The 15,490-nt window shown below is 43.6% G+C and overlaps 1 non-coding gene across 1 annotated transcript; it reads right to left on the reverse strand.

Annotated features, from left to right (window-relative positions):
* Nucleotides 1–15,188: 15,188 nt before the first annotated feature.
* On the reverse strand, nt 15,189–15,295 carry LOC127686635 (U6 spliceosomal RNA). The gene has a single exon (XR_007978217.1). It is a non-coding gene; the product is annotated as a U6 spliceosomal RNA (small nuclear RNA).
* Nucleotides 15,296–15,490: the final 195 nt, after the last annotated feature.

The raw sequence follows: 15,490 nt of genomic DNA on the forward strand, positions 1-15,490 counted from the left end.
TCATGTGCAGCCTGCAGCACTGTAGCAGAAAAGCACTTGCTTAAAGTGATCTATAGACTTATTGTTTTAAATTCATTGGACTTTGTTTTTTTTTTTAATTGCTTTGAGGAGTTGGGAATGGAACCCAAAGACTCAAACATAGTCAACATGCATTCCACAATCGAGTTACACCCATGGCCCTATACTGCTGTCCCAGTACTCAGCACACTCTGGTCTGGAAATAACAACCAGCTTGTCTCTGCCTCCTGTCTTCTAGCAGGACAAGTATACACTGCCAGGCTTGCCTGGCTGTAAAGTTAAATCTTGTTTTTTTTTTTTTTTTTTTTTTGAGACAGGGCTTTGTTGCCTTCACCTTCATTATCCTGGAACTCTTTATGTAGGCCAGACTGGCCTTGAACTGACAAGACCCACCCAACTCTGCCTGCTGATTGCTGGGATTAAAGGCTTGGGCCACCACAATCAGCATAAATGAAGTATTTCTTAAATACTGTAGTATAGTCTGTAGTCTAGCATGGCACTCTTGTGTTTGAAATGATATGAGAAAACATACAGGGGGGGTAAGGCTATAACTCAGTTGTGAAACATTTACCTAGTATATGTAGGCTCCTACAAGTCCAATTTCCAGTACTTTAAAAAGCAGGGAGGAAGAGGGGGAGTTAGTGCACACATTTAATACTCAGGAGCCAGAGGCAGGTAGGCCTCTGTAGGTTTGGGGCTACCCTGGTCTCCAGAGAGGGTTCTAGGTCAGCTAGGGCTACATGATGAAACCTTGTCTCAAGAAGAAAAAAAAAATCTCAGGGATTTTATACTCAATTGTCCTGAATTTACTTCCTCTTGTGTAACTAAACTTTTTAATCCCTTGGTAACCTTCTAGTTCACTGCCTGAAACTTGATAGGTGAACTGTGGGGCTCAGTCAACAGTCTAAGATGTTCTGGTTTCAGCCAGCGGTGGTGGCAGTGCATGCTTCAATTCCAGGAGAGGTAGGCAGAGCCAGGTGGGGGTGGTGCACTCCTGTAATCCCAGCACTCTGTGAGGCAGAGGCAGGCAGATTTCTGAGTTCGAGGCCAGCCTGGTCTACAGAGTGAATTCCAGGACAGCCAGGACAGCTGGAAAGAGAGAGAGGGGGAGAGACACTAGAGTTTTAGAACAGTGGGTTGTGAAAGAGGGAAAAAAGTAATCAAATCCCAAGAAATAAATTAGATTTTTTTGTTTTGTTTTGTTTTGTTTGTTTGTTTTTGAGACATGGTTTCTCTGTGTAGCCCTGGCTGTTTTGGAACTCACTCTGTAGCCCAGGCTGGCCTCCCGAGTGCTGGGATTACAGGCATGCGCCACCACGCCCAGCTGGGGCTACTTCTTATGGAGTTAAAAGGAAGGGAGGAGTGGTCACTACGGGCCTTATATGAGTGTTCCTTTTTTGATAGACAGATTTAAGTCACGTGACCTCTTTTCTACTGTTCATGGTTGACCACATGATTACTCAATTATACATAGGCATAAGTAGATAAGTAGGGAGTTCTCCCTAAAACTTTTAGAGAACAGTTTGCTATGTTACACATGCACTCAAAACCAGTTTGGGCATCCTCATACCCAGACATAACTGGGATACAGTTGAATAGAATCTCTGTGTTTGATAGCCAGTACCAGGGGAAGTTTGTTCCATTGTTTAGAGGGATGTTGTTGCCTGTGCCCTGGACTGCTCACTGCCCAACCCTACCAGCCCTACCCTGTAGCTGTCTTCACTCTAGAAGAGGGAGTCAGATCTTGTTATAAGTGGTTGTGAGCCACCATGTGGTTGCTAGGACTTGAACTCAGGACCTTCAGGAGAGCAGTCGGTGCTCTTAACTGTTGAGCCATCTCTCCAGCCCCACTTGGATTCATTCTTGTCCTTTTAAGATTGCACCCTGCTTCTGGAGCCTGTTGGCTGGAGGCCCCGCCCCTCGCTAGAGGCCCCGCCCCTTACAGAGTCCCAACCACATTTTTCTGATGCTGCTGACTCTGGTACTTTCCCTGCTTCCTGGCCTGGACCTTGCTGAGACTCTGAGGCTGTCGTCTTAATCTCCCCCAGGTCTGACCTGTGGGTTCCCAAGCAGGGCTTCGAACCAAGCCCCCTTTTGTCTGTTTGTCTCAAGTGAAGCTCAAATTGACCTCAAACTCAATATCCTGTCTCTAAAGTACTTGGGTTCCAACCGTGCAGCACCACATTCTCCCTGGCCTGGGACTTCTCTTGTGGCTGAGGACCACCCTACACTTCTGATCCTCTTGCAGGTTGCCACCACACCTGGATTTCTGTGGTGTTAGGAATCCCAGATCAGGCTTCAGGAGTGTGAGGCAAGCCGACTATCAGTAGAACTACAGTCCTTCCCTCTCCTGTGCGTTTAGCATAGTTTTAAAAAACAAAATTAATACATACATTTTAAAATTCCATTTCCTTTGAGTCCATATCACATTAAGTACCGCACGCCAGGCCAGGAGTGGTGATTGCTCTCCCCTTTATTTCTGAGACACACTTTTGCTGAGCCGAAGCTCACCCTATTGGTGACCAAGGTGACCAGTGAGCCCTGGGCTCCTCCTCTCTCCGTCCCTCTAATGCTGAGGCTTCAGACACGTGGCTTTTACATGAGCCCTGGGCTCCCAATCCCAGACCCTCAGTGTACATCTCCCCTCTTCTACCACAAAGCTTTGTCCATCCAAGGTTTGTTCTCTACCCCAGGTTGTGTTGAAATCTTGATCCTCTGCCCTCTAAATCCTGACTCACAAGTTTCTGTCTACAATAAATTTATTTCATCCTACATTGTAGACATTTCATATCTACAATATATTTGTTTCATTCGTTTTTTTTCTCCCCATGGGTTTTGTTTTATTGAGACATTTTGTGTAGACCACGTTGGGGTCAAAGGTGCTAAGTAGCCGAGGCTGGCCTCAAACTCCTGATCCTTCTGTCTTATTCTCCAAAGCACTGGGACAACAGGTGGCACCAACATACCAGGGTAAAGTTAACATAATCTTATTAAGAAAACACAAAAAGGTACAAAGAAAAAGTATGTGTCAATGTCAGTCGTAAGGATAATTAGTATTAATTTAGTACTAGATGAAGTAAAGCAATTTAGGAATCCAGTCTTAGTTTAAATATTTTTAAAAATTAGTCCTAAACCATAATACAAAAAGGAAGTAATAAAGTGATCATGCCAGTAGATATAGAAACGAAATTCTAAAATCAGGTACCCACTTATCTTTATTAAATCTCTTAGCAAATTGGAAGAAATGTTTTATTAGATAAAGATAAAAATTGTTAAATAAAATGAAACAAAATCTCTCTCTCTCCCCTCTCTCCCCCCCCCCCCCTCTCACACACACACACATACACACTCTCCCTCAGGCTGACGAGGACCTCGCTGTGTATCCTAGAAAAGACTTCACCTCACACCAGCCGCTCCTCACTCACTGCCTCAAACAGAAAGTTTTGTTACTTAAAAAAAAAAGGTTTATTTATTTTATTTATGTGTGTGAATGTTTTTTTCTAACTATATGTATGTGTACCACGTGCATATCTGATGCCCTCAGAACTCAGAAGAGGATATTGGATCCCTGGAGTTAGAGTCATGAATGGCTATGGATAGGTTGTGTGTGGGTGCCAGGAGCTGAACCCTGGTTCTCTGCAAGTGTAACAACTGTTCCTAACTGGAGAGGCATCTCTTCATCACTGTCACCCTCCCCCCATAATGTTTTCTACAGAAATAAGAACATTCCCGATTTTCTTCAGTAGAATACTAGAAGCCTCCATCATCAAAAATCCAAGAAAAAGGGATGAAGTTGTAGGGTTTTCTATTTGATTTTTGAAACACCACAGCGCCCAGGCCTCAACCTTTTAATTCTTGTGCCTTAGTCTTCCTGGTGCAATAATTACAGGCATGCGTCCCCACACCAGAATAAAAATTCTATAATTAGAAAGGAATAAAAATCATTATTCATAAGTGATATGTATGTGTAGAAATATGAATAATTATTAAAATTGGTAGATGTTTTTTAAAAGACTAAAATCAAAATTAGTTTGTAAGACAATCGAATTCCTATGTACTAGGGATAAGCAGGTAGAATATAATTTTTTTTAGATTTATTTATTTATTATATGTAAGTACACTGTAGCTGTCTTCAGACATGCCAGAAGAGGGCGTCAGATCTCATTACAGATGGTTGTGAGCCACCATGTGGTTGCTGGGATTAGAACTCAGGACCTTAGGAAGAGCAGTAGGTGCTCTTACCCGCTGAGCCATTTCTCCAGGCCCAGATATAACATTTTTTAATAAATAATATTTAAAGTAACACCAAACAAAATGCAACATAGTATCCTTGGTTAGATAATGGGGCTGAAAAAATGCATTACTGGAGAAACAGGTGGAATCTATATAAATCCTATAGTTCAGATCATCGTGGTTTACCAATACTAATTTCATAATGGTTACAGATGCATCACATGTTGTAGGATACTAGGGGACCTGAGTGAAAAGGGTTCCAGGAACTTTCTGTTCTTTTTATCTCTTCTGTAAATCTAAATTTATTTCAAAATAAAAAGTACCTAGAAGTTATCTTAACAAAGTTGTGTCAGACATTTATGGGAAAAACATTGTCAAGAGATATTAAAGAAAGCTCTAAATGAGTGATTCAAACCAAACTCATACTAGGAATTTAGGATCTCCTCAATGTTGATTATTGTGAGAGTCATCTGTGGATTCACTACAAGCCCAATCAGCACTTAAAAGTTCTGTGGGATTTATGAGCTTAACAATTTGTTTTTCAGAAATACCTAAGACCAACTAGGCACAGTGACTCACAAGAATTTTTATATTTCTGGCAGTTCTGAGGCAGAAGTTCAAGTTTATGGTCGTGCTCCACTAACTATATAATGAATCTGAGGTCAACCTGGACTCTATAGGACCCAAGTTTAAGTGCAGTGCTGAGAATCGAACCCAGGGTCTGCTCCTGTTAGGCGAGGCGAGGACTAGGAGAGATCCCCAGTGCCTTGACTGTGTTTGGTTTTGTTTAGGAGGCTCCTTTGTTTTGGAGATAGGGTTTTAGGGAACTGGAGAATTGGCTTGGTGTTTGAAAACACTGGTTGCACTCCCCTGAAGGATCCAGATTCAGTTCCCAGCACCCACATGGCAGCTCACAGCACTCTGTGGCTCTGGTTCCAGGGCATCTGGTGCCCTCTGCTGGCCTCCTTGGGTACTAGGCATACACATTGAATCTGCAGGCAAAACACTTCTAACATAGAAAATAAAATTTAAAATTTTAAGAAGAGAGAGAAAGAAAGAGGAGGGAGAGAGGGAGGAAGAGGAGGAAAGAAATAGGGTTTTGGTTGGACTTAAACTCATGATCTTCCTGCCTCAATCTCCAGAGGTCCAGGGATTCCTGTACCCCAGGCCTGGTTCAGACCCAGTGCTCCCCAGTGTGACTTGCCGTGGCTCCTGGCGCATTTATTCCACATGAGTGGACAACATAACACGAGTAGAACAGACACAACCGCTGCCTCGTGTCCAACCAGAAGTTTTAAGAGCTATAAGGTGGGAGCTGGAGAGATCAGTGGTTAGAGCACCCACTGCTCTTGCAGAGGATGGGAGTCCACTTCCCAGTGCCCACGCTCACATCAGGCAGCTCACAACTACCTGAAACTCCAGCTCCACTGGTTCCCAACACCGCTGGCCTCCATGGGCACCTTCATCCACTTGTAGAAACCCACAGACAGCACACATGCACATAATTAAAAATAAAACTTAAAAGAAAAAAGGAGCTGTAATGTGTTCCTGTCAGAACCATTGCTTCATTGTTTCAAAGAAAAAGAAAACTTTTTTTTTGGACAGGGATAATGGCACTTGCCTTTAATCCCATCATTCAGAAGGGAGAGGCAGGTGAGTCTCTGAGTTTGGGGCTAGTCTGGTCTACAGAGTGAGTTCCAGGGCAGTCAGGGATACACAGAGAAACCCTGTCTCAGCAAAATGAAACAACAACAAAAAAAAAACAACATATTCCTCACGTAGAGTTTGCTCCTTCAGGGTTGGTGAGATTGCTCAGTGGGTAAAGCATTTGCCATGCAAACCTAACAACCTGAGTTCAATCACCATGACTCACATTGGAAAGAAAGAACAGAGCCAGGAAGTGGTGGCGCACACTTTTAATCCCAGCACTCTGGGAGGCAGAGGCAGGCAGATTTCTGAGCTCGAAGCCAGCCTGGTCTACAGAGTAAGTTCCAGGACAGCCAGAACTACACAGAGAAACCCTGTCTCAAAAAACCAAAAAAAAAAAAAAAAAAAAAAAGGAAAGAACAGATACCCAAAAATTGTTCTCCTTGTTCTCCTGCCTCCACAGGAATGCTGTAGTGTGCATGTGTGTTCACGAGCACATGGGCATGCACAATCGAATAATAACAATAATTTAAAATTTTATATTTTATGTGTATGATCACTTTACTGGTATGTGCTCACTAATTCCTGGTGCCTGAGGAGGTCAGAGGAGGGTATCAAAGTCTCCTGGGACTGGAGCTATAGATGGTCATGAGTTGCCCTATATAGATGCTGAGAATCAAACCGGGGTCCTCTGGAAGAACAGCCAGTGCTCTAAACTGCTGAGTCATCACTGCAGCCTAAAATTATATATATATATATGGTTTGTTGAGACAGGGTTTCTCTGTATAGCCCTGGATGTCCTGGAACTCGACCTGTAGACCAGGTTGGGTCTCAGAGATCTGCCTGCCTCTGCCTCCTGAGTACTGGAAAAATTACAACATTTAAAAAGAATTTGCTCCCTTGGCTTAAAATGAGAAAACACAGGAAAAAGAGTCTACAGATTTGAGGAGCAAGAAACAGATACTTGAGTCTGTTTATTTGCTCTCTCTCTCTCTCTCTCTCTCTCTCTCTCTCTCTCTCTCTCTCTGTGTGTGTGTGTGTGTGTGTGTGTTGTATGTATATGTATGTGCACAGATGCATCCCACTTGCTCTCTACCTTATTCCTCTCAGATTCTATCTGCCGTTGGCCTGGGGCGGGGCTGGCAGCCAGCAAAGCCCCAAAGCTACCCTGTCTTCACTCCACACTGCACTGGGGCCACAACAGCCACGCACTGCACTGGGGCCGCAGATCACAACTGCCACACCCAGCTTTTAATGTGGGTGCGTGGGCCGGGCTCAGGCCCTCACACTTGAGTAGCCATCTCCTCTCCAGCCTTGTGTGTTTGTTTGATGTGTCTGTTTCGTGTGTAAGAGTCCAAGGACAACTTGCAGGAATTGGTCCTCACTGTTCACCCTGTGGATTTTAGGGTTGAACTCAGGTCATCAGGGTTGGCTTGGCTGAAAGCCCTTTTACCTACTGAGCCATATCTCTGACTCTTGTTTCTTTTAAATGAGAGTTACACGTAGTCTAGGCTAGACACAAATTTTCTATTTAACTGAGGATGGCCTTAAACATCTCATCCTACTGTTGTGGGCTCAGCTCACAGTTGTAGGCTCACAGGCATGGAGCACCACATTTAGTTTTACGTAGTGGTGGGGATAGAATTCAGGCCTGTGTTCACGATGGACAAGTGCTGTCCTCACTAACCTGTGTTCTTCTCACCCTTAAGAAACAAATGTTCGTGACTGTAAACCAGAACGTTCAAAGTTGTGTACTGCCTCAAAACTAATATACACCATAGACTAGACTATAGTATAGTCACGTATGGTATAATAATATGTACTTGTATATATTATTATAGTACACTATAATATAGTATTTAGCATGCGTGCTTGCGTGGCCTGTGCATGAGGTCGATGTTGGGAGTCTTTTCCCATTGCTCTTTACCTTGTGAACCAAGGCAGGGTCTCTCAACTGAACACAGAGCTTGCTGATTTGAATAGTCTGGGTAGGCAGTTTGCTCCAGGGGTCCCCTATCTCTCTATTCTGATAAAGTGGCAGAATTACAGAATGGTCACCAGACATTTGTGTGGGGTCTGGGGAGGCCATAATCTAGTCTTTAAAAGAAAGTATTTATTTATTATATGTAAGTACACTGTAGCTGTCTTCAGACACACCAGAGAGGGCATTAGATATCATTATAGATGGTTGTGAGCCACCATTTAGTTGCTGGGATTTGAACTCAGGACCTCTGGAAGAACAGTCAGTGCTCTTAACCGCTGAGCCAGGCCTCCATAATCTAGTCTTTATGCTTGCATAGCAAACACTTTAACCATCTTCCTAGACCCTATAAGAGTACTTTGTTTTGGCTTTTGAGACAGAGTCTTCTTTTGAGGACAAACTTATCATCCTCTGCCCTAAGCCTCCTATACTTGTATAATTCCACCCTCCAGTGCAGTGCTCGACCCTACTCAGCTTGTGTAGACAGCAAGTTCCAGGATAACTGGGCCTACATAGGGACACTTTATTAATCACTTTTCTCTTGCTGTAGTAAAGGACCAGCACCAAAACCAACTTATGGAAGAGTTTATTTTGGCTCATCGTTTTGGAAAGTTCAGAATGCATCCTGGAACTGCGGCAGGCAGCAAGTGGAACTCAGCCAACCCAGCCAGCAGAGAGAGCATAGGGAAACTGGAAAGGCAAGCAGAGACAGTGACCTGGAAGTGGAGGGCAGCTATGACCTCAAAGCCCACCCTGGCAGCACACATCCTCCAGCAAGGCTGCATTCCTTAGTCCGCTCCAAACAGCATCAAGGACTCGGAAGAGGTGTGGAAACACACAAGCACCCATCCTTCAACCCCTGAAAAGACTCTGTTTCAGAAAGAAAGAGAGAGAAAGAGTGAGAGAGAGAGAGAGAGAGAACCAAGCTGGACGTGTCAGTGAATGTGAACACCTTGATCCCAGCACTCAAGAGGCAGAGGAGGGCAAATCTCTGTGAATCTAGGGCCACATAGTGAGTGAGCTCATAGTGAGTTCAAAGACAGCTAGAGCTACATAGAAATCCTGTGTCAAAAACGAATAGACAGCTGGGTGGTGGCGCACGCCTGTAATCCCAGCACTCTGGGAGGCAGAGACAAGCGGATTTCTGAGTTCGAGGCCAGCCTGGTCTACAGAATGAGTTCCAGGACAGCCAGGGCTACACAGAAAAACCCTGTCTTGAAAAACCAGAAAGAAAGAAAGAAAGAAAGAAAGAAAGAAAGAAAGAAAGAAAGAAAGAAAGAAAGAAAGAAAGAAAGAAAGAAAGGAAGGAAGGAAGGAAGGAAGGAAGAAAAATGAACAGACAAAAATAAACCAAACTAAACCAGAACAAAAATCCACTTTTGCTCTAACAGCAGTCAGGTGACACTGGCAGCACTGGATCTGTGCTCTTGTAATCCTCCATGCAATCTTCACACAACTGTGAACGCAGCTCGTGACATTTGTCAGAGCATATCCCTCACAGGTAGGCTACCCAGAATACCATACAACTGAGAAAACCAACTAGTCGTAGACACACAACATACATCAAGATAATGTTGGATAGGGCTGGAGAGATGGCTCAGCGGTTAAGAGCACTGACTGGTCCTGAGTTCAAATCCCAGCAACCACATGGTGGCTCACAACCATCTGTAATGAGATCTGACACTGTCTGCTGGTGTGTCTGAAGACAGCTTCAGTGTAATTACATATAATAATAAATCTTTGGGCCAGAATGAGCAAGGCTGGAGCAAGAAGGAAAAAAACAAAGTTAGATAAAGGAGTCAGGCATAAAGAGATGTGACTTTTTTGTGGGGAGGAGGGGGTTGGTTTTTTGAGACAAGGTTTCTCTATGTTGTCCTGATTGTCCTGGAATTCTTTATGTAGACCAGGATAGCCTTGAACTCACAGAGATCCACCTGCCCCTGGCTCCTGGATGCTGGGATTAAAGGCAAGTTCCACCACCGCCCAGCTACAATGTGATTTCATATGTGTAAATTTCAAAAATGGGCAAAACTACTTTGCTGGATGCATTTTTAGCTGGAAAAGCAAAGGCCTAGAAATAAAGCTGCAGATAAGGGGCATCTCTGGGATAGAGGTGTGGAAGGGAGCTGAGACTGCCAATGGCAGTAAGGTGAGGGGCTGGGGAGTGCTCAGCCATTAAGAGCATGTGCCTCTTGCTGAGGACCAGAGGACAATTTCCAGCACCCACATCAGGCAGTCCTCAGATGCCTGTAGTTCCTTCTCTAGGACATCTGATGCCCCCTTCTGGCATCTTTCTGCAACTGCAGTCACTTGCACACACCCAGATCCCTCCATATCCTCATAGACACGCAAGCATGGATATATTTTAAAATTTACTGAAAAAAAAATGTTGTAAAGGAACAAGGTGAGATTCTGTGGCAATGGTAATATTCTATTTCTTGACATGAATGTTCACTTCAGTTTTCTTCTCTCCAGAGAGTAGGTTTTCATTTTATCAACCTTCATAAAATGCTTCATAAAATGGAAGGTTTCTGACTTGTTCCCCAGCATTGCACATTTGTGGCTCAACTTCTTCCTCAAGTGTTTCCAGTCATTACTCTCACCTGGAAATCACTACAGGAGTTCCCGATGGAGGTTTCGCAGGCCCTCAGGCCACACTGTGTGGCCCATAACTCAACACAGTATATTTAACACTTTGCTTCTTCTATTGTTCCTGGAATTTTTAATCCAAAAACCCCCCAGAAAACCACTCACGTCTGGCAAAGTCCAGTATTTATAGTTCAGCCTGCTGTTGGTAAATCACAATTTCTCCATTCTTTGAAGGTTTATGAGATTTGACTTTTAAGTATCTATTTAATTATTTTGTTTAATGTTAAGACCATAGTTGTGTTGTGGTGGTTTCCAAAGGCTAGCTGCCTGCCTGCCTCTTTCTTTCTTTTCTTTCTTTTCTTTCTTTCTTTCTTTCTTTCTTTCTTTCTTTCTTTCTTTCTTTCTTTCTTTCTTTCTTTCTTTCTTTTCTTTCTCTCTTTCTCTCTCTCCCTCTTTCTTTGTTTTTTGTTTCTTTGTTTCTTTTTCTTTCTTTCTGTCTGTCCATCTGTCTGTCTTTTGTTCTTTCTGTCTTTCTTTTTCTTTTCTTCCTTCCTTCATTTCTTCTTTTCTCTTTTTTTCTTTCTTTTTCTTGAGACAGGGTCTCACTGTGTAGTCCTAGGTGTTCCAGGAACTCACAGGTATCTGCCCACCTCTGCCACTTGAGTGCTGGGATCAAAGTCATATACCACCATGCCTGCCATGATGTGTTTTTTGTTGTTTTGTTTTGTTTTGCTTTGCTTTAGGAACTCACTCTGTAGACCAGGCTGGCTTCAAACTCAGAAATCCACCTGCCTCTGCCTCCCAAGTGCTGGGATTAAAGCCATGAGCCACCACTGCCTGGCCATGATACTTTTTTTTAAAGACAGTGTCATACAGGTCTGCTGTAAACTCAAGCTCCTCTTGGCTGCAGGAGTCACCAGAGTGCATTCATTACCTTGCCTAACTTCAGAAATATTTTTTTTTGAAATTCAAGTATTGTATTTTTTTCTCATCACCCGGCCCCCCCCCCCCCCGATTTTTATTACTGTTCAGCACCTGAAGCACATATAGAAACCCATGAACATTACAATGACATTTTGCAGGCTGGCCTTCAACTAGCCGAGGATGACTTCGAACTTGCTGATCCTCCCTGGTCCAGCTCCAGAGTGGGTTACAGGGCTGCCCGTCTCTATTCAGCTTACCATGTGCTAGGAACAGACTGGGAGCTCCTCACATGCTGACCAGGCCTCTCCAGCAGAGGCAAGTCCACAGTGGCCTGCATTTTTACATTTCAGGAAAACAGTAAAAAGAATATTGAACCCTGCCAGACGGTGGTGGCACAAGCCTTTAAATCCAGCACTTGGGAGGCAAAGGCAGGCAGATTTCTGAGTTCGAGGCCAGCCTGGTTTACAGAGTGAGTTCCAGGACAGCCAGGGCTACACAGAGAAACCCTGTCTCGAAAACAAAACAAAACAAAACAAACAAACAAACAAAAAAGAATATTGAACCCCAAGCATAAGAGAAACAGGACTAATACACGATACTCTAACACCCGTTGTCTTTTTAGCGTTAGCAGTGAGTCACACAATTTTCCTGTCTGCATTTCATCACGACTGGACCTTTTTTCCAATCAGAGGGGATATTTCAATATGCAGCTTTCAGCTGTCCAACTTTCATTTCCCAGTCCTCTGTGTGTCATTTTCCTCTAATTGCATTTCAAGGATATCACTCCAAAGGTCACTTTCTTTCTTACACACACACGACTCATTAATAAACTATTGTTATTGTAAGTTCTCCTCACCTTACTGCAATGCACCCCTCCTTCCTCCAGGGAGCAGACAAATGACTGACAGAAGTGATCAGCACTTCAGGTGCCTTCTTACACAGTGCTCTTCAAAAGTTAGGTGGGGACTGAGCAGTGGCACACGCTTTTAATCCCAGCACTTGGGAGGCAGAGACACGCAGATCTCTCTGAGTTCCAGGGCAGTCAGGGCTACATATTGAGACTGTTTGAACTTTCCAGTGTGTGTGTGCCAGATCCAAAAAACAAACAAACAAACAACAACATTTATTTTATGTAAGAGTTCACTGTCGCTCTCTTCAGATATATCAGAAGACGAGTCGGATTCTATTCCTGTTGGTTGTGAGCCACCATGTATGTGGTTGCTGGGAATTAAACTCAGGGCCTCTGAAAGAACAGTCAGTGCTCTTAACCACTGGGTCATTTCTCCAGCCTCACCCCTCACATCATCCTTTTTTAAAGGCAAAAATCTTAGCATATGCCTATTGCTTTTTAGAATGTACACTAATTTATGTTATCCAGTCACTGTGTGTAACTATTAATCCCATTTCCCATCTCCCCTCCCTGCCTCAGAATTTGGAATTCCAAGTCAGATTATTCAATGACAGATTTATATTGGCACTCACTCAACAGCTGAGTAGTTCCTGCTCCCTCCAGTTCTGCAGCAGCCTTATTCTATTTCCAAGTTAAATTCTGTAACTTTCCCATCATGTCTAAGAGCCACCCATATTTCCAATAAATTCTCTTTTTGCTTACATTAGTTGAGTCAGTTCTTGGCTTGAGGGAAAACACACACACACACACACACACACACACACACAGAGGGGGGGGAGGAAGGGAGAAAGGGAGGGAGGGAGGACACACTGATGCTCTCTGCCTCTTCCACCTGCCTCTCACCATCATATTGTGTGTTTGCCCCTCTTGACAGGCATCGCCCTGGCCTCTCAAGGCTGGTCCACACACCTCAGAACCAGTACAAGTATCATCTCCTCTCTAAACCTTCTGTCTCAGCATTCGCACCAACTTGCTATATATATATATTAGTATGCCTTGACCTTTAACAGTGGTTTTACCTACCAGGATCTCCTACAAGATCCTAAGGGTTTGGGGTTGTTTTGGGGGAGGAGCTTACATCTGTCAGTGACGGACTGAACTCAATCAGCCTTGCTGTGAGCACCTTTGCCTGAGGAGGCAGCTTATACCCTTTTATTTTCTTTAAAGAAAAATATTTAGGGGGCTAGAGAGATAGTTCAACTGTTAAGAACACTGGCTTCTCTTCCAGAGGACCCAGGTTCAATTCCTCCCAGAACTCATGTGGCAGGCAGTTCACATCTGTCAATAACTCCAATTTCAAGGGATATCTGATAGCATCTTATGGGTTCTGTGGGTACCAGGCATGTATGTGGTAAACAGACATGTACTCAAAAACACTTGTACACACTAAATAATAGAGCCAATTTTCTTGTTTTGTGTGTGTGTGTGTGTTTTCCCGAGACACAGTTTCTCTGTGTAGCCCTGGCTGTCCTGGAACTCACTCTGTAGACCAGGCTGGCCTCGAACTCAGAAATCCACCTGCCCCTGCCTCCCAAGTGCTGGGATTACCGGCATGCACCGCCACCAACCAACTTAATAAAATCATTTTTTAAAAAGAAAATATTTATTCAGCATGCTGCAGGAAGACAATGGGTGGTGGCTGGAGAGATGGATTATCAGTTAGGCAGTATTGGCTGCTATTCCAGAAGACCTTTCCAGCATCCACATGGTGGCTCACAACATCTGTGACTGAGTATTAGGAGATCCAGTGCTCGTCTTGGGCCTCCTTGAGGACTATGTGCAGGGGACACACTGACATACATACACAATAGTCCTTCACATATAAATAATCTGCAAAGAGAACAAACTATCTAACTAGTAACTAGTGTCCTACCTGCAGCCCAGTTTGCCCTCTCTTTTTGTTGTCATAAAATTTTAATTTTTAATCCCCCCTTTTTTAATATTTTTATTTTCTATATTCTTTGTTTACATTCCAAATGATTTCCCCTTTCCCGGATCCCCCCTCCCCATATGTCCCATAAACCTTCTTCTCTCCATCCATTCTCCAATCACCTCCTCCTTTTTCTCTGTCCTTATATTCCCTTCCAATGCTAGATCAATCCTTTCCAGGTTCAGGACCCTCTCCATACTTCTTCATGGGAGTCATCTGTTATCCAATTTGTGCCTTGGGTATTCAGGGCTTCTGGGCTAATTAATATCCACTTATCAGAGATTGCATTCCATGTGTATTCTTTTGTGATTGGGTTACCTCACTTAGGATGACATTTTCCAGATCAAACCATTTGCCTAAAAATTTTGTGAATTCATTGTTTCTAATTGCTGAGTAGTATTCCATCGTGTAAATATACCACATTTTCTGAATCCATTCCTCCTTTGAGGGGCATCTGGGTTCTTTCCAGCTTCTGGCTATTATAAATATTATAAATATAAATATTGCATGCCGGGGAATCCTTTGGGTATATGCCCAGGAGAGGTATAGCAGGGTCCTCTGGAAGTCTCATGTCCAGTTTTCTGAGGAACCTCCAGACTGATTTCCACAGTGGTTGTACCATCTTACAGACCCACCAGCAGTGGAGGAGTGTTCCTCTTTCTCCACATCCTCGCCAACACCTGCTGTCTCCTGAGTTTTTGACCTTAGCCATTCTGACTGGTGTAAGGTGAAATCTCAGGGTTGTTTTGATCTGCATTTCCCTAATGACTAATGATGCTGAGCACTTCTTAAGGTTCCTCTCAGCCATCTGAATTTCTTCAGGTGAAAATACTTTGTTAAGATCTGTACCCCATTTTTAATAGGGTTATTTGGTTCCCTGGGGTCTAACTTCTTGAGTTCTTTGTATATATTGGATATTAGCCCTCTATCAGATGTGGGGTTGGTGAATATCCTTAAAAAATATGGAACGCTTCACGAATTTGCGTGTCATTCTTGCTCAGGGGCCATGCTAATCTTCTCTGTATCGTTCCAATTTTAGTATATGTGCTGCCGAAGCGAGCACCCCCCCTCTTTCTTAAGGAACAGCAGTGGCAGCTGTCAGATGTAAACAGCTGATGGCATCATCTGATGACAGTGTAAACTAGAGGCCAGTGACAGAAGCCTAGGGCTTTGACACCTCCACATTGCATCCGAAGCCTTCTGCATTCTGGCCCTCTCAAATTCCCCCAAGTGCATTACTGTTTACAACTTGAAAGCC

Source organism: Apodemus sylvaticus, chromosome 5, assembly GCF_947179515.1.
Source record: "Apodemus sylvaticus chromosome 5, mApoSyl1.1, whole genome shotgun sequence".
NCBI classification, from domain to species: domain Eukaryota; kingdom Metazoa; phylum Chordata; class Mammalia; order Rodentia; family Muridae; genus Apodemus; species Apodemus sylvaticus.